The 25048-nt window shown below is 35.7% G+C and overlaps 1 protein-coding gene across 1 annotated transcript in view; it reads right to left on the bottom strand.

The window, feature by feature from the left end:
- IL1RAPL1 (interleukin 1 receptor accessory protein like 1) overlaps positions 1–25048 on the bottom strand; it is a 1311893-nt gene that overhangs the window by 994942 nt on the left and 291903 nt on the right. The window lies entirely within an intron of this gene.

The following is a 25048-nucleotide window of genomic DNA, read 5'->3' as shown; positions in this document are numbered from 1 at the left end:
TCATACTTATTTCAACACTGTGGACAAATGTTCACATGCCAAAGAAATTAAATATGCTACGTGGAAGAGACATTTAAGCTAAGGTGTTTGTTCCAAGCTGAGGGAAGATTTCATGGCCTTTAAAAACATTCTTTTATCTATGTTCCCTCATCTGTTGCCATTAAAGCTTAACAACCCAACACAGCAAACAAAAAAGGCAAGTTCTCTTAAATCACCTATCAGAGTTTACAGAGATTAGGAGAAAAAAAAAATGCCCATATTTAAATTCAAGTGCTATGGCATTGAAACTGGATTCCTAATATAATCTGTCCTATTTAAGAAAATACAGAGGATTTATAACAGTGGGAAAGCAGCATAATAGATGCTGACAAAAGGCTTCTTTCAGTGAGAAAGTGTCTAACCTAAGAAAAAAAAGGAGTCACACGTCACCAGATATTGTAAATTTGCTTCCTTACAATGCCTCCTTTAGAAAGGTGAACAAAGAGGGTGAATCTATTACGCAAGGTAGGAGAAACTGAAGCCAAGTACGAAAGCCCTAAATAAGTTATTACAATTTTTCTGGAGATGGCTTCTCCCTTAGGTGGCCTGCTTAATAACTTGAAAGATGTTGGAGAGAAGAGATGAGTGAGAAAATATATCTTCAAAAAAAGAAAAAAGAAAGATAAGTGCTTCATTCCAAATAGTACCAACTTCTGAATTTCTAGCCCAGCCATTCAAATTCACATGGAACTGTTTCACTTGCAATTTTAACAATATCTTCATGTAGATAATGATACTGTGCCAAAAATCCTAAAATATTTTAGTGTTAATAACTTTTATCATTACCATAAATTCTCGTCTTCCTCTCACGAAATCATATTTATCCCAAGCTTGTAGATATGGAATCTTTAATATATATTCTCATTTGAATATAGGTTTGCCTTACGATCTAAGAAATGTTAGAGATTGCAATAATATGCTCTTTATGCAAATGCAAAGTCAAATATATAGTCTAATATCTATAGGCAAGAAAAAATAATTAAATCCTAATAATATATACTTAGTAGTAGAGTACTAATAGTATCTTTAAAAATTATAGTAGTTTACATCATCTTACTAAATCCAGGAACACCAAAATAGGAAAATTCAGACATAAGTTTTTTCTATAAAGTGAAAAATACTAAAGTTAATAGAAATAACTTACCTTACATTAAGCTAAGAGTCTTAATGTAAATACAGTATTAAAAATGCACTCTGCCTGCAGAGTTTTTGCTACTTATAAAATACACTGCATTTGTGAAATGGTAGATAAAATGGAGATAATAAAAGGGATGTATTTGGTAACTCTTGTTAGTTCTGATTTCCTTTCAATTATATCATAATGACCACCACTAAAAATTCATGTCTTAAAAAACAGGAAAACCAAGTTCTAGTGAGATTGTTACACAACAGAAATATTTAATGTTATATTAGCATGAAAACATCAGGAAGCATTTTATACAAAACTGAAAAAATATCCTGTAGACATGACTAATATTGATTTAAAAGGATTTTTGTTTTGAATAATTGATAGCATACATGGATGTCCTTAACTCAGATCTGTGATATCTCCAGAACTCCTGCTTCCAATATTATTTCTCCATTTATGATGAAACATGGTAGAAATGGTAAATTGAATAGCCACTCGCTTTGGCAATTTAATGTGCACTGTCTTTCATGTTTTTTGCCCTCTATATGGCATACCAATCAGAAGTAGTTAGTAGCAAATACTCCTCAAGTATTTAGTTTTCCTACATGATAAGGCAAAAGTGGAGTGAGGGCCACATGGCCAGAAATTTTTTCTGTGCTGAGGTGCTAACTGCCTAATTAATGAACTCTTTTGAGATATCAACATTTACTTGTGTTTATGGCTTTTTTTTTTTTTTTTTACTGCTATGTGGCCTATTATTTTTTTACTGCTATGTGGCCCTATCTAATAAAACTCATTAGATAGGGTCCTTAGGCACATCAAACCAAGTCACTTCATCATGATTGAATCCAAAATCTTACTAGAAATTCCCAGCCTAATCTGCAAGTTTTCTGCCTCAAGTCACTAATCAATACTGATACTCTTAGGTTTCCTACATAATATATTACCTCCAAATTAGGTAGAATTGCTATAAATAGCATCTGACTATTGAATCAGTGCATTATTTTTAAATTATTCATACACAGGCAATAAAGAAGCTGATTTATGTTCATATTAAATATGAATTTTTTTCATTGCTAGTTTATTTAAAATAAACTTTAATAAATCTGAAAGTAATCATAAAAATGAGAATATTGTCCAACTTAGTTTTTTTACCACATTCTTTTCTGGGCAGGCAACCATTTGATAATGTAGACTAAACAGTGAAATGTTATATATCACTGATCAAGAGTGAACTAGAGCTACACATACCAACTTAAATGAATTTCACAAGTACAATGAGCAAAGCAAAAGTGTGTTTCAGAACACATATTTTATCACACCATTTAAACTAAAAGTTAAAAACTATAAAACAATACTATATATGGCTTGGGGATAGACATCTATATTTAAAAAAAAAAGAAATAACAAATGCATAGGATGACTGTCATTATATTGAGAATGGTAAATATATCTGGAGGACAGGAGAGATGATCAGGGAAGGGGGGGAACAGACAAAGAGTAGGGGGTTTCACTGGTTTGGCAATGTTTTATTACTTAAGCTAGACGGTGAGCACACATATGCTTAGGTATGCCCTAAATATTGCATAATAAATTATTTATGTATTTATAAATTTTTAACTTATAAAGAACAAAAACTTATTTCTTACAGTTCAGGAGGCTAGAAAGTCAAAGATCAAGATGCTGGCATTTGATGTCAGGTGAGGGCTTCTTACTCTGTCTTCTGGAGGGAAGGGATGCTGAGTTCTTACATGGTGGAAGGTAAAGAGCAAGATAGCTGAACACTGAGTGAAACCTCTTTAATAAGGGCCTTAATCTTATTTACGCAGGAGGAGCCTTCATGGCCTAAATCATTATTTAAAGGCCCCACCTCTCAATACAATCACATTGGCAACACCTGAATGTGTGGTGGAGCCATTCAAACCATAGTAAAACCCTAGAGATACATGTGATTTCTGACACTAGTAGGTAACTCTTGTCAGAGATGTGAGTGTTAAATCAATGATTAATATTTTACCTAAAGTTAATAATTCATTTTACTCTGTAATTTCCTAAAAGATAGTTTTGCATCATTTCCTTGGCCCATGAGCTTTGTTATTCAAATAATAGATTGTTTTGATTTTTTCATGCATGCACTTAGGATGTTTTGAATATAAGGTTATCTTATGCCATTTCTGTGGAGATTGAAGTATTAAAACAAATGTAAACACATCATAATAGCTTGTTATAGAATCTGTGTGGTCAAATGCATAATAAATTATTTAAAACTTAATTCAGTGTTTTGAGGTAGTATCCTTCAAGTTAAACATGCGAATCACTATAAATCAATTCATGTTATTCTTCATTAAATAAATTTCATTAAAATTTTACAGAGGTGAGATAACTATATTTTGCCAAATAATCAAAAAATATTTTATTGTGTGTCCTTTCTCTGCCATTAAGCTCAAGTTTGAATTACAAAATAATAAAGTATGTTCTCTGATGAGTCATAAAAAACTAGATGAAACAATGCATGTTAGTTTAGTAATCAATCCCAGAATTCAAAAGCTTGTTTATAAAAGGAAATTGGCCAAAATAATCTCAAATATATTTTTCAATACAGATGTCATGGAATTCTGTGATACTGTTCCTGACACTGTTTGTGAACGAGAGGAAGACAACAGTCAGTCTATGTCCTTCCTTCTCTAGAATAAGATTCTGTCAATGCTAACAATCCCCATTATGGCAATAAGCAACAAACTTAGCTTCACTTCAACAGCAGGCTATTTTGGTATAATTTCCCAGAAGCCACAATTCAACACCTTTCCAAGTGTAAATTTTCCAAAGTTCTATACCTTATTATTCATCAAATGCCTAGTTGTAGGATAATCGAAAATAACTTGTAAAAATTTGAGTAGATCCCAGGCATCTTTATGTATTTCTATATTTTGTGTATGGTTATTTTCTGAGATGACCAAGACATCTACTTCTTGATGACAATTTTTCACTGTCATTTAATTACCTATATGTTCATATTATTAGTTTACCACCAAAATTCCAAATCTAACTTCTCCAAAGATTACATGTCTCTCATCATTTAGATCACTAACACAAAAGTGTAACATGTCTTTATTTCATAAACAAACAAAAAACAAAGAACAAAAGAAACAATTCTAATATATGTAAAAATTGTAAGAGCTATCATTTGAAAAGTATTTGGTTTCCAAGAAATGCTATCAGTTTAAATTAAATTAAATATACATATTAGTTACAAATGATGAAAAATGTCTGTTACAAATAACGAAAGATTTTAATCACATAAAATATTTAATGATATTTTATATGATTAAAAGTTTTGGTATAAGATTTTTAAATAGATTTTTATATGCTAAAATACACAAAGTCATTATTTTTAAAGGATCTTTTCTAAAAACCTTCATTTTTATTTACTTAACTCACGTAAAAGCAGGCAAAAAGAATGTAAAATGGTTTGAAAGTTTCTACTAGAGAAACATTGCAAAAACTCTTTACAGTTAGGCTTGTTACTTCCCTGCCACTGGCAATATTTACAAGTCTCACTCCGCAGATCTGTCCAATATGTGGTCATATATGACTATTTAAATCTAAGTTAAATTAAATCAATTATATTTCTCAGTAGCAAGGGCTATATTTCAACTTCTTTATACCTCCACATAGCTAGTGATTACCCTATTGGACAATACAGAGAGAGAAAATTTTCAACATCACAAAAATTTCTACTGGACAGAGCTAGATTAGATCGCACCATATTATCAATATTCAACTTTAACAAGATTGACAAAAGCCAGTATTTTTATTATAAACACCTATTTATTCAATACTACTTCATTTATACTAAAGAAAGAGAGGTTTCCATAGAATTTTATTAAAAGATATGAATACATGCCAAATATTTTATTTCTTCTTATTCTGTGAGGAAGCTGGCACACGCTGTAACCAGCTCATAGGATTATTTACTATAGGTATTTTATTTGTGGTTACTATGGGGATTAAAGTTATAGCAGTCTATTTTGTACTGATAACTTCAATCACATAAAATATCTTTACTCCTTTACATCTGTCCCACACACACGCTTTATGTTATTGATATTTCAAGTGACAGCTTTCTATATCATGTGTCTACTATTGTGGATTTTTAGGTTCTTAAAATGGTTTTGTATTTAAAATTATATACCAGAATTAAAAGTGATTTACACATTAACATTACAATACTGCAGATTCTATATTCATCTACATATTTTATCAAAAACTTTAATATTTTTATATAGTCTCATTTTGCTGTCTAGCATCCTTTCATTTCAACTTACAGAATACTCTTTAGCATTTCATGTAGAGCAGGTCTACTGGTGATGCATTCCTGCAGCTTTTGTTTACCGGGGAAATCTTCATTTCTCCTTCTCTCTTTTTTTTTTTTTGATATGGAGTATCACTCTTTTTTTTTCCCATTTATTTATTTTATTGCATTTTAGGTTTTGGGGTACATGTGAAGAACATGCAAGATTGTTGCATAGGTACACATGTGGCAGTGTGATTTGCTGCCTTCCTCCCCATCACCTACATACCATACATCTGGTATCTCTCCCCTTGCTATCTCTCCCCAACTCCCCATCCCCCACCGTCCCTCCCCTATTTCCCCCCCAACAGACCCCAGTGTGTAGTGCTCCCCTCCCTGTGTCCATGTGTTCTCATTGTTCAACACCTGCCTATGAGTGAGAACATGTGGTGTTTGATCTTCTGCTCTTCTGTCAGTTTGCTGAGAATGATGGTTTCCAGGTTCATCCATGTCCCTACAAAGGACACAAACTCATCGTTTTGATGGCTGCATAATATTTCATGGTGTATATGTGTCAAATTTTCCCTGTCCAGTCTATCGTCGACGGGCATTTGGGTTGGTTCCAGGTCTTTGCTATTGTAAACAGTGCTGCAATGAACATTCGTGTGCATATGTCCTTATAGTAGAACGATTTATAATCCTTTGGATATATACCCAGTAATGGTATTGCTGGATCAAATGGAATTTCTATTTCTAGGTCCTTGAGGAATCGCCACACTGTCTTCCACAATGGTTGAACTAATTTACACTCCCACCAACAGTGTAAAAGTGTTCCTATTTCTCCACATCCTCTCCAGCATCTTTTGTCTCCAGATTTTTTAATGATCGCCATTCTAACTGGCGTGAGATGGTATCTCAATGTACCTTTGATTTGCGTTTCTCTGATGACCAGTGATGATGAGCATTTTTTCATATGTTTGTTGGCCTCATGTATGTCTTCTTTTGTAAAGTATTTGCTCATATCCTTTGCCCACTTTTGAATGGGCTTGCTTGTTTTTTTTCTTGTAAATCTGTTTTACTTCTTTGTAAATTCTGTATATCAGCCCTTTGTCAGATGGGTAAACTGCAAAAATTTTTTCGCATTCTGTTGGTTGCCAATTCACTCTAATGACTGTTTATTTTGCTGTGCAGAAGCTGTGGGGTTTGATTAGGTCCCATTTGTCTATTTTGGCTTTTGTTGTCAATGCTTTTGGTGTTTTGGTCATGAAGTCCTTGCCTACACCTATGTCCTGAATGGTTTTGCCTAGATTTTCTTCTAGGGTTTTTATGGTGTTAGGTCTTACATTTAAGTCTTTAATCCCTCTGGAGTTAATTTTAGTGTAAGGTGTCAGGAAGGGGTCCAGTTTCTGTTTTCTGCACATGGCGAGCCAGTTTTCCCAACACCATTTATTAAACAGGGAATCCTTTCCCCATTGTTTGTTTTTGTCTGGTTTGTCAAAGATCAGATGGTTGTAGATATGTTGTGTTGCCTCCAAGACCTCTGTTCTGTTCCATTGGTCTATATCTCTGTTTTGGTACCAGTACCATGCTGTTTTGATTACTGTAGCCTTGCAGTATAGTTTGAAGTCCGGTAGTGTGATGCCTCCCGCTTTGTTCTTTTTGCTTAGAATTGACTTGGCTATGCGAGCTCTCTTTTGGTTCCATATGAAGTTTAAGGTGCTTCTTTCCAGTTCTGTGAAGAAGGTCATTGGTAGCTTGATGGGGATAGCGTTGAATCTGTAAATTACTTTGGGCAGTATGGCCATTTTCACGATATTGATTCTTCCTAACAATGAACATGGAATGTTTCTCCATCTGTTTGTGTCCTCTCTTATTTCGTTGAGCAGTGGCTTGTAGTTCTCCTTGAACAGGTCCTTTACGTTCCTTGTTAGTTGTATTCCTAGGTATTTTATTCTCTTTGTGGCAATTGTGAATGGAAGTTTGTTCTTGATTTGGCTCTCTTTAAGTCTGTTATTGGTGTATAGCAATGCATGTGATTTTTGCACACTGATTTTGTATCCTGAGACTTTGCTGAACTTGCTTATCAGTTTCAGGAGGTTTGGGGCTGACACGATGGGGTCTTCTAGATATACAATCATGTCGTCTGCAAATAGAGACAATTTGACTTCCTCCTTTCCTATTTGAATACCCTTTATTTCCTTCTCTTGTCTGATTGCTGTGGCTAGAAATTCTAGTACTATATTGAATAGGAGTGGTGAGAGAGGATATCCTTGTCTAGTGCCACATTTCAAGGGGAATGCTTCCAGTTTTTGCCCATTCAGTATGATATTGGTTGTTGGTTTGTCATAAATAGCTTTTATTATTTTGAGATGCGTTCCATCAATACCTAGCTTATTGAGGGTTTTTAGCATAAAGTGCTATTGAATTGTGTCAAAGGCCTTCTCTGCATCAATTGAGATAATCATGTGGTTTTTGTCTTTGGTTCTGTTTATGTGGTGAATTACGTTTATAGACTTGCGTATGTTGAACCGGCCTTGCATCCCCGGGATGAAGCCTACTTAATCATGGTGGATAAGCTTTTTGATGTGCTGTTGCAATTGGCTTGTCAGTATTTTATTGAAGATTTTTGCATCTATGTTCATCATGGATACTGGCCTGAAGTTTTCTTTTCTTGTTGAGTCTCTGCCAGGTTTTGGCATCAGGATGATGTTGGTCTCATAAAATGATTTGGGAAGAATTCCCTCTTTTTTTATTGTTTGGAATAGTTTCAGAAGGAATGGTACCAGCTCCTCTTTGTACGTCTGGGAGAATTCAGCTGTGAACCCATCTGGACCTGGGCTTTTTTTGGGTGGTAAGCTCATAATTGCTGCCTCAGCTTCAAACCTTGTTATGGGTCTGTTCAGGGTTTCGGCTTCTTCTTGGTTTAGGCTTGGGGGGAGGCAAGTGTCCAGGAATTTATACATTTCTTCCAGGTTTACTAGTTTATGTGCATAGAGTTGTTTGTAATAATCTCTGATGATGGTTTGAATTTCTGTGGGATCTGTGGTGATATCCCTTTTATCGTTTTTTATTGCATCAATTTGGTTATTCTCTCTTTTCTTTTTTATTAATCTGGCTACTGGTCTATTTTGTTGATCTTTTCAAAAAACCAGCTCCTGGATTTATTGATTTTTTGAAGGGTTTTTTGTGTCTCTATCTCCTTCAGTTCTGCTCTGATCTTAGCTATTTCTTGTCTTCTGCTAGACTTTGAGTTTTTTTGATCTTGCTCCTCTAGCTCCTTCAGTTTTGACGATAGGGCGTCAATTTTTGATTTCTCTTTGCTTCTCATGTGGGCACTTATTGCTATATATTTTCCTCTAGAGACTGCTTTAAATGTGTCCCAGAGATTCTGGTATGTTTTGTCTTCATTGTCGTTGGTTTCGAAGAACATCTTTATTTCTGTCTTCATTTCATTGTTTATCCAGTCAACATCAAGAGCAAGTTGTTCAGTTTCCATGAAGCTGTGCGGTTCCGGGTTAGTTTTTGAATTCTGAGTTCTAACTTGATTGCACTGTGGTCTGAGAGACTGTCTGTTATGATTTCCATTCTTTTGCATTTGCTGAGGAGTGATGTACTCCCAATTATGTGGTCAATTTTAGAGTAGGTGATGTGGTGCTGAGAAGAATGTATATTCTGTGGATTTGGGGTGGAGAGTTCTGTAAATGTCTATTAGGTTTGCTTGGTCCAGGTCTGAGTTCAAGTCCTGGATATCCTTGTTAATTTTCTGTCGGGTTGATCTATCTAATATTGACAATGGTGTGTTAAAGTCTCCCACTATAATTGTGTGGGAGTCTTAGTCTCTTTGCAAGTCATTAAGAACTTGCCTTATGTAACTGGTTGCTCCGGTATTGGGTGCATATATATTAAGGATCGTTAGCTCTTCTTGTTGCATTGATCCTTTTACCATTATGTAATGTCCTTCTTTGTCTCTTTTGATCTTTGTTGCTTTAAAGTCTAGTTTATCAGAGATGAGAATTGCAACTCCTGTGTTTTTTTGCTCTCCATTTGCTTGGTAAATCTTCCTCCATCCATTTATTTTGAGCCTTTGTGTATCCTTGCATGTGAGATGGGTTTCCTGGATACAGCACACTGATGAGTTTTGGCTTTTTATCCAATTTGCCAGTCTGTGTTTTTTGATTGGGGCATTTAGTCCATTTACATTTAGGGTTAGTATTGTTATGTGTGAATTTGATACTGCCATTTTGGTGCTAGCTGGCTGTTTTGCTTATTAGTTGATGTAGATTCTTCATTGTGTTGATTCTCTTTACCATTTGGCATGTTTTTGGAGTGGCTGGTACTGGTTGTTCTTTATATGCGTAGAGCCTCTTTTAGGAGCTCTTGTAAAGCTGGCCTCGTGGTGACGAAATCTCTGAGTACTTGCATGTTCCCAAAGGATTTTATTTTTCCTTCACTTATAAAGCTTAGTTTGGCTGGATAGGAGATTCTGGGTTGAAGTTCTTTTCTTTAAGGATGTTGCATATTGGCCCCCACTCTCTTCTGGCTTGTAGGGTTTCTGCTAAGAGATCTGCTGTGAGTCTGATGGGCTTCCCTTTGTGGGTAACACGACCTTTCTCTCTGGCTGCCCTTAGTATTTTCTCCTTCATTTCAACCCTGGTGAATCTGATGGTTATGTGCCTTGGGGTTCCTCTTCTTGACGAATATCTCTGTGGTGTTCTCTGTATTTCCTGGACTTCAATGTTTGCCTGCCTTGCTAGGTTGGGGAAGTTTTCCTGGGTAATGTCCTGAAGAGTATTTTCCAGCTTGGATTCAATCTCTTCGTTGCATTCAGGTACGTCTATCAAACATAGATTAGGTCTTGTCACATAGTTCCACATTTCTTGGAGACTTTGTTCATTAATTTTTACCCTTTTTTCTCCAGTCTTGCCTTCCCGTTTTATTTCATTGAGTTGATCTTCGACCTCTGATATCCTTTCTTCTGCTTCGTCAATTTGGCTGTTGAAACTTGTGCATGCTTCGCGAAGTTTTCGTGTTGCGTTTTTCAGCTCCATCAATTCACTTAAATTCCTTTCTATTTTGTCCATTCTCATTAGCATTTCGTCAAATCTTTTTTCAAGGTTCTTAGTTTCTTTGCATTGTGTTAGAACATGTTCTTTTAGTTCACAGAAGTTTCTTACTACCCACCTTCTGAAGTTTGATTCTGTCATTTCATCACACTCGTTCTCCATCCAACTTTGTTCCCTTGCTGGTGAGGAGTTGTGATCCCTTGTAGGAGGAGAGGTGTTCTGGTTTCAGGTGTTTTCATCCTTTTTGTGCTGGTTTCTCCCCATCTTTGTGGATTTATCCACCTGTCGTCTTTGTAGTTGCTGGCTTTCAGATTGGGTCTCTGAGTGGATGTTCTGTTTGTTGATGATGAGGTTATTTCTGTTTCTTGGTTTTCCTTTTGAAGGTCTGGCCCCTCTGCTGTAGGTCTGCTGAGGTCCACTCCAGGCCCTGCTTGCCTGGGGATCACCTGCAGCAGGTGCTGAACAGTGAGGGTTGTTACCAGTTTTCTTCTTCTGCTATCTTTGTCCCAGAAGGATACCTGCCCAGTGTCAATCTGATCTCTCCTTTATGAGGTGGCTCTTTGGATATATAGGGGTCAGGGAGCTGCTTGAGGAGACGGTCTCTTCTTTATAGGAGCTCAAATGCTGAGCTGTGAGCTCTGTTGTTCATTCAGAGCTGCTGGGCAGGTACGTTTAGGTCTGCTGCAGCAGAACTCATAAACCGCTTTTTGTTCCCAGGTGCTCTGTCCCAGGGATTTAGGGCTTTATGAGTTTCTGTTATGCTGCTGCCTTATTTTTTTTTTTTTCTTAAGGGCTGCCCTGCCCAGCAAGGAGGCAGCCTAGTCACTGTCTGCCTGTAGAGGTTTTGCTGAGCTGCTGTGGGCTCCGCCCAGCTGCCGAGTGAACTTCCCTGCAGTCCTGTTTACATGGGTGTAGTTAGAACTCCCTCGGCAATGGTGGCCCGCTTCTATTAAGGTGGAGTCTCTCTGCAGTGGTGGGTTGCCTTGGCAAGGGCGGGCTGCCTCAGCATTGGCTGACTACCTCCGCCGGGCTTCCTCGGTAATGGCAGATGCCCCTCCCCCACAGAGCTGGACCATCCCGGGTTCAGCTGTGCTTGCTGTGAAACTCTCAATCCAGAGAGTTTCTGGTTGCTGTTCTTTTGTGGGGGTGGGACCAGCCAAGCCTGATCGCCTGGCTCCCTGCCTCAGAGCCTTTTTTTTTTTTTTTTTTTTAAGTTTGTGTTCCAGTCACCTGTTGAAGAGGCGCTGGTGTCTGTGTTTTTTCCCCTGCGGCAACTCACTGAGCTGGCTTAAACAGTGGCACTGAGATTTGTGGCGTTTTTGTTGCCCTGGAATCTACTGTCCTGGTTCCCTGCTCAGTCCCCTTTTTAAACTGACGAATGGGCGAATTCCCGTGGCTCCAATTGCCAGCCAAAAGGGCACCCAGACCGGTGTATTTTGTACGGAGAACCGCTGCTCCGGGGCACCGACAAAGCAGCCGCACAGGGCAAAGCAGCGGCGCAGGCCGGCAGAGCCTCGCTGTCCAAAACAGCCGGGATGGCGACCCGTGGAGCTCCTCCGCCTGGGAATTTCCTAGTCTGTGGGCAATAAAAACGCAGCATCCACTCACCCTCTGCACTTTCACTGGGAGCTGCAATCCTGAGCTGTTCCTAAATGGCCATCGAGATGGAGTATCACTCTTGTCACCCAGGCTGGAGTGCAATGGCGTGATCTTGGCTCACTGCAACCTCCATCTCCTAGGTTCAAGCAATTCTCTTGCCTCCGCCTCCAGAGTAGCTGAGATTACAGGTATGCACAACCACATCCAGCTAATTTTTGTATTTTTAGTAGAGATGGTATTTTACCATGTTGGCCAGTCTGGTCTTGAACTCCTGACCTCAAGTGATCTGCCCATCTCAGCCTCCCAAAGGGCTGGGATTACAGGCATGAGCCACCGTACTCAGCCTCACCTTCATTTTTGAAGGACAATTTTGCCAGATATAGTATTCTAGTTTGGCTGTTCTTTTTTGTTCAGTATTTTTAATATATCATCCCACTCCCTATGGTCTGCAAGGTTTCTGCTAAGAAATCACCAGACAACTCGTAAAAGCTACCTTGTTCATGATGAGTCATTTTTCTCTTTTTTAAAGACATAGTATGACTTATTTCAAGATATATATATCTTTCCTAATTTTTAAGATTCTTTGTATCTGACTTTCTAAAATGTAATTATACTATATCTCTGTGTGGGTCTTTTGGGGTTTCTCCTAGAGTTCAATGAACTTCTTGAATTTATATTGGTATTTCTTTCCTCCATTTTGGAATGTTTTAGTCATATTTTTCTTTGAGCTCTCTGTCCCTTCATCTCTCTCTTCCCCTTTTGGCACATTCATAATTCATATATTGGTCCACTTTATGTCCCATAAGTCCCTTAGTCTCTCTTCATATATGTACATTCTTTTTATTTTTTTGCTCATTTGACCCAATAATTTTAAATAACATGTCTTGAAGTTCACTGTTTCTTTCTTCCACTTAGTCACGTCTGCTGGTAAACCCCTCCAGTTATATTTTTTTCAATTCAGCTATTATATTCTTCAAGTCCAAAAGTTTTGTTCTTTTTTATAGTTTCTATGTATTCAGTGATATTTTCATTTTGTTCTTTTTCCTGATTTTAACTGTTTTCTCTCCTAGCTCATTAAGCATCTTTAAAATGGTTATCTTTAATTCTTAAATTGTAAAATTTCATTCTAAAATTTCAACATGAGCACAAAAACATAAAACTCATTAGTCTAGATATCTACTTTCTGGTGGGCATGAAATACATCACTGACTTGAGCTCAAAGTAGACAAATGAGATAAAGAGAAAACGCTAGCAAAGAAGATTCTCTGTCATCTTGCACCCAACAGAGATAATATCTCTTTAAACCATTACTGCATTTACAGAACTCATCAAATGATAAGACACTGAAGCCAAGTTTCCAACTACTCTTGCCAGTGATGTGCAATAACTTCACCAAATAGTCAGATCATAAAACCAAATTCCCAACCTTTCCTGCCAATAATCAGAAATAATTTATTGGCTGAAAACAAGCCAAAAGCAATACACAAAATTAGTGGAGTGGAAAATAAAAATAAGAAAGACAGTCAACAAAATTATTTAGTCAGAAATCCTAGGTAACAGCCTAGGTTTAAGCTGCCCATTAGGTGCCCTTCTCTGATGAGAAAGTTTATCTGGCTCTAGTAAGCAAATCACTGGGCAACTTGGTGGGAATACCTCCACAAATACTAAAAGATAAATTTCAGAAAAGGTAAAATAATGAGTAATTCAGATATACAAATGAAAATGAGAATTGTATTTAAAATAATATTTTTATTTTATTAATTCAATAAGAAAATCAGATAGGTGTTATAACTAGTTCAAAGGAAAATCAATAAGCACAAATTTCTAGGGAGTGAGGAAATTGAATTGCAAATGGAGGCAAAGCTAATTTATCCACATTTAGAAAAGAAGTCATTGGAAATTTGGTGAAATAAGACAAAATTTACAGTTATAAAATAGCTGAATGGCAATGAAAGACTACACCCTAATAATCCACAAGCATGTGTTATATGTAACAATGCATGCTCTTCCACTGAAACACATAATTTCCCTTAAAATGTATTAGTAAACAAAATAAAACAGCCAAAGCATATGAATTATGAGTCATGAGGGAAAACAGTATTAAAAGCTACCAAATAATGATTGAGACTAAGATTAATTCTGCTCCTTGGAGCTGGTATTCAATTTAGAAATTATTTGATATTTTCCATTTCTTTGCTTTTAAATTTTGAAAGCACTGATACAAATTAAGTACTCTTCTTTTGCTAGGTAGTTATTTCTCGGTTAAGAAAATTCTTAACAATTAGAGCTATTCAAAAGTGGTATGTCTGACCCTGTAGTGAAATTCCCAACACTAAAGATATTCAAACAGAGCTTGGATGACTAGTTACTAAGAATTTCTTACAAGGGAATTCCTGCACTGTGTGGGAGGTTGGATTCCATGACCTTTAAGTCCTCTTGCAATTCTAAACTCTATGGTTCAATTCTAGATGTCCTAATATAACAGATTACTCTCCTTAAAAACAATTTAGCTTAAAGTCCTAGTCACATTTTAATTTCTATTGCTTCTTAAATTCAAACAGTTCAAAAGCATACATTGACAAAAATATAATCTGTAGGTTTTAGATATAATATGCTCATTCATATATGAATTGAAAAATTCTAATTTTCGTTATAAATGTCTGTTAGCAGACTGCAGAGAGAACTTCTCAGCGTGATCTCGCAGCATGGTCCAAAGGAAAAGAACAGAGCCTGCCATAATGTTTAAAAGCAAGAGAATCAGAGAAGTTCACTTGGGAGGTGAATTCCTCCACAGTTGGGCTTTTGTAAAGATTTCAGCCTTAGGGTCCTCTTCATTTCTATCTCTCTCTCATTCAATCTCTGTATTTCAGAACACAAAATACATATCTGTTTGAAATCGTACAGATCATTTTTCTCTGCCACAATGTTAAATCCAAGAGTAATATTAAAAATTGAGTGTGTTTTTCTTGAATATGTACTCTACAACCTACTAATACTTCCCACTAAAATGACTGACCCTTGGGAATATTAGGAAAGCGTTTTCACATTTTGAAAGATGACTTTTTTTTCTCTGAAAGACTGTAGTGTATTTGATATATATCATGCATTCAATGAATTACTAAATCTAGTTAAGCTGACTTAGCAATCATCTATTTCACATTTATGAAGCTGCCAATACTTTCTTAGTTTTTATATATGATTTTTTCAATTTCTTAAAACACTGCTGACCAAATGTAAATTAATCTTTATTTACCTTCCTTTCTTATTTATACCTCTCTTTTGACAATGTGGTTTACTATTAGAATTATTTATACATTAGGTATTGTCATAGCTTTCCCACTGGACTTTTAATCCTTGAATAAAACATGACACATTTTGCATTTCTCTTCCTTTACAAAGACCAGCATCCTGAGCATAACTCAGTAGCTTTGAAGAATATTTTATATTTCTCTTAATTTTTAATTCAATAGATTCTCATTGTTGGAACTGTTAAGAAATATGTGGTCTCACTGTGTAACTCAAGGCACCGATCATTTCTGATTTTTAGATTTCATGGTTAATTGTTAGACTGTCTGAATAGAAATCATCTATGAAAATGCAAAAGAAAAATAAAAGAACCATAAAAAATTCATTAGTTCTAAATAATTAAAAATGTTAATGATGACTTTGTTATAAATTATAAAAACAATCACACCTTCTACTTCAGTTTGATGTCATAGTGTAAATGACTATGAGGAGTCTGATTTTTTTACTATGGACATTCAAGTTTGAATTCCAGATTAACCACTAAATTTCAGTGACATATTTGGGCTTTCTAAGTCTCAATTTGAACACCTAAAAATGGATAATAATTCATATCACATCGGGTTGAGATAAAGTGATCATGTGCAGTGCCCAATTGAGGGCCAGGCAATCACTAAATGACACCTATTATTGAATGAGACTTAGCTAGAACCTATTGCTCTATATTGACTATGTTGAACTTTCTCAGAGCTTTCTGATCCTGGAAAACAATTATGGTTAAAGATGTCCTCCACCCTTTTACTTCTGGCTTACTGCGCTTCTCATATGACTTAGATAAGACTCACAGATGCCTCCCTTGTTTACTTGGACAAGACCAGACACAGACCCTCCAAATTCCTAATCTTTGCCCCATAAATGATTCGATGAACTGTTTGTACCCTCTAACTAATCTGGATAAAATACCTACCAGTTTGGCTTCACCAAACTTAACTAAAGCTTCTTTCTTTCCTTCAGGTCTCTGAACTTTGAAATATGCACACAGCCTGAGCCAGCATATAACCTCTCCTTAAGAGGCCTTCTGGAGCACTGACTTGCCTTAGGGAAGAACATTCCCTAATCAACTGTATGATCATGCTATCATGCCACACTTTCATACCATTTCCCTACACCTAGTTCTTCATAACTTTGTTCACTATCCACAATAAACCAAAAATCTCAGTGACATATTTGGCTTCTCTACGTCTCAATTCTGATACCTAACAAAGGATAATAATTCATACCACTTAGGGTTGAAGATAAAGTAAGCATATGCAATGCTCAGGTGAGGGCCCGGTAATGAAAAGTTTTTTGCCTGACTTTGCAAATACAGATCTCATAGCTAGAGCATTCTCCCTTCTGCAATAGTCCCTCTCCCAACTCTTACAATAATCTTTTGAATAGAGCCTCTCCTTACCTATGTCTCGATAGATTATACTTGACAATATCTGCATTACGTGACTTATTTACAATTTATTTACATTAAGTGCTCATTTACATAAATTAAAATATATTTTAAAGCAGAGAGATTCATAAGCATGATATTTATCTGACAGTCTTTCATAGAATGTGCATTTTATCTACTTTATTGAACTATGGACATCAGAATGATGTTTAGTCCAATTTACTTTCAAAATGACATGCTTGCAACCAGAAGCTTTAAACAGGATAAAGCAAAGGTACTTTGAAGACAGAAACAATAAGTTTATTACTACATGGACTCCTGTAATTACTGGTTTCACAATTGGAGTTTACTATCCTCCATCTGGAGGATTCATTTTAACTCTAGTCTCTTAACTCAAAATATATGATTTAAAAAAATTCCTGTTTTATTACACTGTGTTAAAGAAAAGTATTAGAGCAGGAAAATCAATTGTTAGTTACGTCATTTTGTCCATTATTTTGGTGAATCATATAGTAGAATAACAATGATAATGGGATCTATATGTATTAAGTATGACAGAGTAGTATACTCAAAATGGATGTATTCCCTACTTGGCTGACTTATAAACAAGAATATGAAACATACAAAGACTGACAGGATTCCAAAATAATCTATGAATGATTTAATAACTTCAATATTTTTCATATAAGAAGTGAACCAGAAACATTGCGAGCATGGATTCTGTACTACTAAATAGATGGCCTTATTCTTAAAGTTGGAAAATTAGGTCTGGATAGTTATTTGATTTAGCAAACAAGTTCAAAAATAATAACTTTCTTTTACATAACATTCCAGGACAGTTCTCATTTCTGGCTGCCCATCAGAATCACCTGGTGAGATTTAAACATAAATATAGATGCTTGGACCTCACCCTAAACCTCCTAAATTAGAAACATTGAAAGTAGAGGCCAAGAATTTACGTATTTCAAACTTTTGCCAAGTGATTTTCTTCCATGGTCAGGATTAAGCAACATGTAAGGCTACAAGGCTTTTTTGGACTCTGATAATCAATAAAATTGGGTTACCACAGTCTTTAGATATATCTACATTTCTCTTGCCTTAAATGAGTTTCTCAGGAAAATAATCATAGTTCATAGCTAGTCTTTACTCCTTACTCCTTCAAGTATGGAAAATGAATCACAACTGAAAAATAAAATCAGTTTTATTCTTGTGAAAGGGCAGGGAAAACAATTAATACAAATTTTATAGAAAATCTTGATTTAATACTTGGACTAGCTTTTATGTTGTTATTTTTTTTCCAGCAAGAATAAAATGAGGGTGAATTTCATTCAATAAGAATTAAATTAAGCATGGATACACAAATGAACTGCAGCTTGCAGGTTTCTGTTGCTGCCAATTCTAAATTCAGTTCTAACAAGAGAAGCATTATCCATGTTTGCAAAGCTCCAGCTGCCAGCCTGGGGCCAGTAGAGGGAATCAAGTTAGGGTGAGCTCAGAATCAGCAGCTCTAGGGTTAATGATGCTTTGTTTGCCAAGGCGGGTTACCTGGACCTTTGCTCTGATGGCTAATTTGTTCTTCAGATGTGACAGAGATATCTAATGCTCTTCTAAATCTGGTTCTTTTTTTTTCCCCTCCCATCCACATGGAAGATTCTTTGCCACCTTGCCCTTGGCAGGATCATGAGAATAATTCTGGCCAAAGCGTTGTGGACCGAAGTGTTGTACATCACTTCTGGACCATAGCATTTAATTCAATTGCAAGATTTTCTAGCACTCTCCTTCCTGCTGCCACAGTGACCGGGAGCATTCCACTTAGTGGAGTCTTCCTCAGGCCTGAGTCTGAGAGGGCATGCAACACAGTCCACATCCTGTCTTTGTCCATTCTGTGTCCCTATAAAGGAATACCGGAGGCTAGGTACTTTATAAAGAAAACAGATTTATATATTTGGCTCATGGCTCTGTAGACTGTGCAGGAAGCATGGAGTCAGCATCTTCTTCTGATGAGGGCCTCAGGGAGCTTCCATTCATGATAGATGGCAAAGGGGAGCAGACATTACATGGCAAGAGAGAAGAAAGAGACAGGTGCCAGGCTTTTTTTTAACAACCAATTCTTAAGGGAATAAATATAGATGCTTGTGTCTCACCCTAAACCTCCTAAATTAGAAACACTGAAAATAGGAGCCAAGAAATCATGCACTTCAAACTCTTGCCAAGTGATTTTGTTACATCGTCAGGATTAAGTAACATGTAAGGCTACATGGCTTTTTTGGCTTCTGATAATCAATAAAATTGGGTTACTGTAGTCTTTAGAGATAACTACATTTCTCTTGCCTTAAATATGAGTTTCTTAGGAAAATAATAGAATGAGAATTCAGTCATTACCATGGGGATGCCACCAAGCTGTTCATGAGAAATCTACCCCCATAATCCAAAGACTTCCCATCCCACCAGGCCCCACCTCAAATATTGGAGATCACATTGCAACATGAGATTTTGAGTAGACAAATATCCAAACCATATCAACCACCAACTCCATCCTTAAACAGACATGTAGCAAGAGCTAAATGCAAACATATCTTTAGTTTTTCAGCTTTAGCCCATTGATATTCGGGGACTGTTCATTACCACAATGTAACCTAGACTATTCTGAATGATACAGCAAGGAAGCCTGATGGAAACCCATTACAAGGTGCAAAGTTAGCAGAAGCACAACACATACCTACTTTTGGAGCATTCATTTTTACTTTTGTGTTGTGCCTATTCCTTTATTCTCTAGAGGCATTTTCCTTCCATAATCTAAAAGTCAATGCTAAAGGAAGAAAATGGGATTAATCATGTATGCCTAATCATGAGTTAAAGCCAATGTGCTCTTTCTATCCATATATTACATTGTATACATTATTCATAATTTTAATCAACCCTACTTCTATGAACTGCACTATTAAGGATTCTTAGAAGTTGTTTTCTAGGTTGAATAAAATTCTTAACTGCTGAAAATCCACAATCATTAATCTATGGAAATAGTACCATCTTCTTTCTCTGTGACTCCTTAATCAAAGCATACACCCATCAATAAGTAAAGAAATCAACATTGTTCCTTCTGATTGTATACCAATAAATTTGGCTTGATATTTAATAGAAGACAGACTTATATCTGGATAACCTCAATTAAAACTGATTACTGTTCTGAATTTTTCCCATTCTTTCTTTAGAGGTATCAGAAAAGCAAATGTAACACAAGCCAGCAGATTCCTATTTACTGCTAATTCATGCCAACTTGGAAATGAAACCAAGAACATCTTAAATCTAAATGAAAGCATGAAATTAGAAAACACAAAGTACCACTTGTACTGCCAGCTTCCTTATAATAACACCATGTTCATTATAAGGATGCTGGTTCATTGAAAAATATTTCAGTTGATACAAACATTATTGAAAGTGTGAATTACACACAAAACATATGGTTCTCACATAGTCACTTAAATTTGGCATGATATAATTAACTCAGGATAATCTAGTGTGTATCATTGTCTCCTAGATAACTGATACTTGAACGTTTCTTTAATTTATCATCATTTGCACATATCTGAAACTTATATTTGGAACATATGTTAACCATGAAGGTTGAAACTTATGAAGGCAATACCTGTAGAAGTTTATATTTCTATTCGCTTTCTATATTTTAAATACCAGTAGTATGTGAATAAAATAATGACGGATACTTAAGGCTTAATGCTACGCTATTTTGAATATATGTATTTTCATATCGGCTACAAAATTTTCCACATTTCATTGAGAATGATGCCTTCATTGGAAGTAGAACAGAAGCACTTTCTAAAAAGCAATCAAATAAGGCCTTGAGTATGAAAATCTGAACCACTTATTGTTATATGTTGACAGTTAGGCACTGCAAAATGCAATATATCTGCTGTCACTTGGCCTTTGATTATTGAGTTCTTCTCCCTCAAATGTTCAGATACTGTGATTTCCTTATTATCCTTAAATCATGTTACTTCTTTTTCCCCTGTCCATCTTACAAAGAAGAACAATAATTTTACTTATTTTTTTACTGGAAAAGCAAAAAATCCGAATGAGGTGGCTGAAAGAAGCCAATGAGCCAAAAAAGTCTCAGATTACCCTAAAATCTGCTGCCCACACAATTTTAAGACCACCTCCAACGTTCTTCTTAATAATGGTGTTAGAAAACAATAATTGAGAACAAAAATGTGCTGCTAAGATTTTCATGTGCATTATCTCATATCCTTATGGCACCACTTAGGAGATTATTGATAAAGAAACTTAGGCTCAAAGCAGTCTGAGAAGACAGTCTAGGATTCCCATCTATCTACAAGAAAAACCCCTAAATATCTCTCTGTCCTTAGTGGAACATACTTACATGGAAGTAAAAAGCAAATTAAACACAGAGTAGCAAGGTTTTTCATCAAGAAGCTAATAAGAGAAGGAAAATGTCATATTTCTCTTTTGTAGATAATGAGGCTTATAGACAATAATCTTTGTATAATGCTATAGTTCCACTGTACAGACTTTTATTATCCTTCTCTTGAAGTTTTTTTTTCCCCAAAGTCTCTACTACAAAATGCCTTTTAGCACAAGGCAATGCCAATTGGCATAGCCAAGCTAGTAAAAACAATGAAGGCAAAATGACTTAAAGACCTTTACCCATGGAGGACACAACTAGCCAACAATAAATAATCAGTGACCTCTTTTCCATGAAAATCAATTTTTAAAAGCAATCAAAGCAGTGGACAATCCTGAATACTGTTAAAGTCAAATATGTTTGTTTGTTTTTACTGCTCCTTACAGAGAAGGGCTAACTCCTAGACAGTGGGCCCAGGGCTGGCCTGATTTTCAAAAGTAGTGTTATTTATAAGAACATTTAAAAATATGTATTATGTGCCAATTGCATTAAATCAAATTAGTGATGTCATATAATCATCACAATAAACAATTACATAGATAATGCTAGAGTGATCATATAATTTAGCCTCTAAAGTGGGATCATTTTAAGAATGAAGGAAGATTCTATTAATAATTGGGCAGCAGCCTCGTGCAGTGAATCGTGCCTGTAATCCCAGCACTTTGGGAAGCCAAGGCGGGAGGATGCTTGATCCCAGGAGTTCGAGACCAGCCTAGGGAACACAGGGACACTCTGTCATTACAAGTTTTTTTTTTTTTTTTTTTTTTTTTTTTTTTTACAAATAGTTAGGCATGGTGGTGGATGATCCCCTGTAGTCCCAGCTAATCAGGAGGCTGAGGCAGGAGGATCACTTGAGTCCAAGAGGTCGAGGCTACAGTGAGCCATTGATTGTGATACTACACTCCAGCCTGGGTGACACAGCAAGCTGTTATCTCAAATAATAATAATAAGAAGAAGAAGAAGAAGGAGGAGGAGAAGAAGAAGAAGGAGGAGGAGGAGGCAGCATTATGTTAATAGGTCTATACTTCTTAGGTAAATAGAGATTACAATCACCTTATATCTTAAACTTTATAGCTGAATAAAGTGGAGGCTGAAAGAATTTAAGAGGATTGTCCAAGGTTTAATCACAATGAAGTGACAGAATCAGAACTTAAACTCAAATAAGCCTGACACCAAAGTCTACACTTTTAACCATTCTGCTCAATCCTAGTCGCTATAGCAGGGTATACAGTACAGGATGGTGGTGACTTCAGCGTATGTGAGAATCACCTGGAAGTACCGATCAAATGTACATTCCTGTGCCCCACCCTAATCACCTGGGGTTACTGATAAAATGTACATTCCTGGGCCCTACCTTAGTCCTACATCGTATCTCTTAGATCAGAACATCTAAGAGTTCTGATCTAAGAGATACGATGTAGGGCTAAGAAAAATTACATTTTTGCAATCACATCCCTCTTAGGAGATTCTGAGGAAGGTTAGTTGCTGCTACATTTGGAAATATACTGTTCTATGTGTGCTTTCCTAAATTGAACAGAGTCAAAAAAGGAAGAATAAAGGAAAACAAGGTAGTTAAAGCTTACCTTGTTCCTACTAGAAAATAAGAAACTATGAAACTGTAAAAAATACAATATAACCAAATGTGCTCTGTTAACTGGAATTAGGTTAGCAGGTCTGTGCTATCTTATTGCATTAAGCCATGTTCTTGAATTACTTTAAAAATAATTTATTTCTCTCCCACTCAGAAATATTGTTTATATTCCTTTTATGGTTATGTTTCTTCTATTTACTCTGAACAGAATCAAACTGCTTTTCTCTTACTGAAATAATTCTTTCCTTTCATACTTGTATATGTAATAAATGATAAACTCCAACTAACACCATAATAAACCTTTACATTTTAAAAATATGCTATTAATAACTGAACCACAAATTAATATTTTCACTTTCTTGCCTTGGTTCAGTGACTTGTATGACTTAGTGGGTGGGTGCTTCACAAATGTATGTTTACCTAATTCATAACTAAAAGGTTTAAAACCATCACTCCATATTGGACTAACCTGAGTACAATTCATATGCAATATGGATATTACCTACTGTGGTTATCTCCACTGTACCTAGTAAATTACAATATTTCCCCCAGATTCTCCTTGGAATTCAGTAGCACTAACTATATCAAAAAGGCATTTAATTAACAGAGGGGTTAGCAGAACACATAAGTGGTCAAGCAAAATGTAGCACAGTTGAATTCTCAGATGCATCCCATTGGCAAGCAGACAAGGGCATTTAAATATAGCCCGCTTATTTTAGGCAGCATCATGAAAGAGATATACAAACAAAATGAAATTAAGAGAATCTAATTTTCCTTTACTTTCAATGTGTTACCATGGGGGTAACAATATCTTTAATTATGGAAGTGTTCATTTCTAACAATCACAAAACACTTTTAATATTTCTATTCTGTAAATTATGTAATTTTCATTAAAAATTCAAAGAAGTTGTTATACAGTGAAGAAACCAAAGCCCAAAAGAAATCAGGAAATACCTGTTATGGTACAATAAACTAGTGGTCAAATATATAAGGAATGTAAAACCTACAGTTTAAAAAATAAATATTTCAATTTAATAATCAGGAAAGGATCTGTTTGGCAGATGTTGAAATGTTAAAAATGAACATGTTTACATATTAAACATAATCCAACAACTAAACTTCTAGGTATATAGCCAAAAGAACTGAAAACAGATGTTAAAATTAAAACTTGCATACAAATGTTCATAGCAGCACTACTCACAATAACCAAAAGATGGAAGCAACTGAAATGAACATCAACTGATGAATGTATATCCATAATATGGCATAATATGGATAATAAAACATGGTATATCCATAATATGTAATATTATTCAGTGATAAAAAAGAACAAAGTAGTGGTACATGCTATACCATAGATGAATCTTGGAAACATTATGCTAAGTAGAAGAAACCAGATACAAAAGGCCATATGTGATTTCATTCAGATGAAATGCTCAGAATAGGCAAATCTATAGAGCCCAAAAGTCGGTTAATGGTTGCCTAGGGATGGTGGATACAGGAAAATAAGGAATGACTACTAACAGGTATGTGGTTTTGGGGGGGGGGGTGTAAAAAAGTGTTCCAAAATTGGCTGTGGCAATGGTTGAACAATGTTGTAAATATATGAAGAGCTATTTTAAACTTTAAGAGGGTGAATTTTATGTTACATAAATTATACCTCAAAAAAGTTGCTAAAAATAAACGGAAATAAAAATAAAATCTATACTAAATGCCATTGGTGTTCACTTTAAAGTGGTCAATTTTATGTTATATGAATTTCATCTTAATTAAAAGAAATAAAATACAACCTAAATTTTTCATTTTGTACTCTAAGAAGTTTTCATTTATTATCATATCCCACTTTAGTTACTTTACTTTAGCCCCTTAGTGCCTCTGCAGTTTATATAAGTATTCCAGTGCGTCAAGGTACACTTAATTCAGCTACAGGCTTGACTATAATGTATAGCAAATAAATAACAACCAATTAATAATTCAACAATTATTGATGCCTCTAATCCCAGCTACTCAGGGGGCTGAGGTGGGAGAATCTCTTAATTGATGCAAGAGAAATAAATAAAAAATGGTGCAAGTGGGGGGTATGTGGGAGGCTCATATATGTAAGTGACTTAGAACAGCATGGGGCCCAAAATAAATGAGGCCATTATTATTATCTGAGTCCGAGCCCTCCACTAGTGCAATGGGTTCCATTTCTTCATGCCTATTCAAATAATT

This window comes from Sapajus apella, unplaced genomic scaffold, assembly GCF_009761245.1.
Source record: "Sapajus apella isolate SASKATOON/1434 unplaced genomic scaffold, GSC_monkey_1.0 scaffold17, whole genome shotgun sequence".
Classification (NCBI taxonomy): Eukaryota; Metazoa; Chordata; class Mammalia; order Primates; family Cebidae; genus Sapajus; species Sapajus apella.
This window is presented reverse-complemented; position numbering and strand designations above follow the sequence as displayed.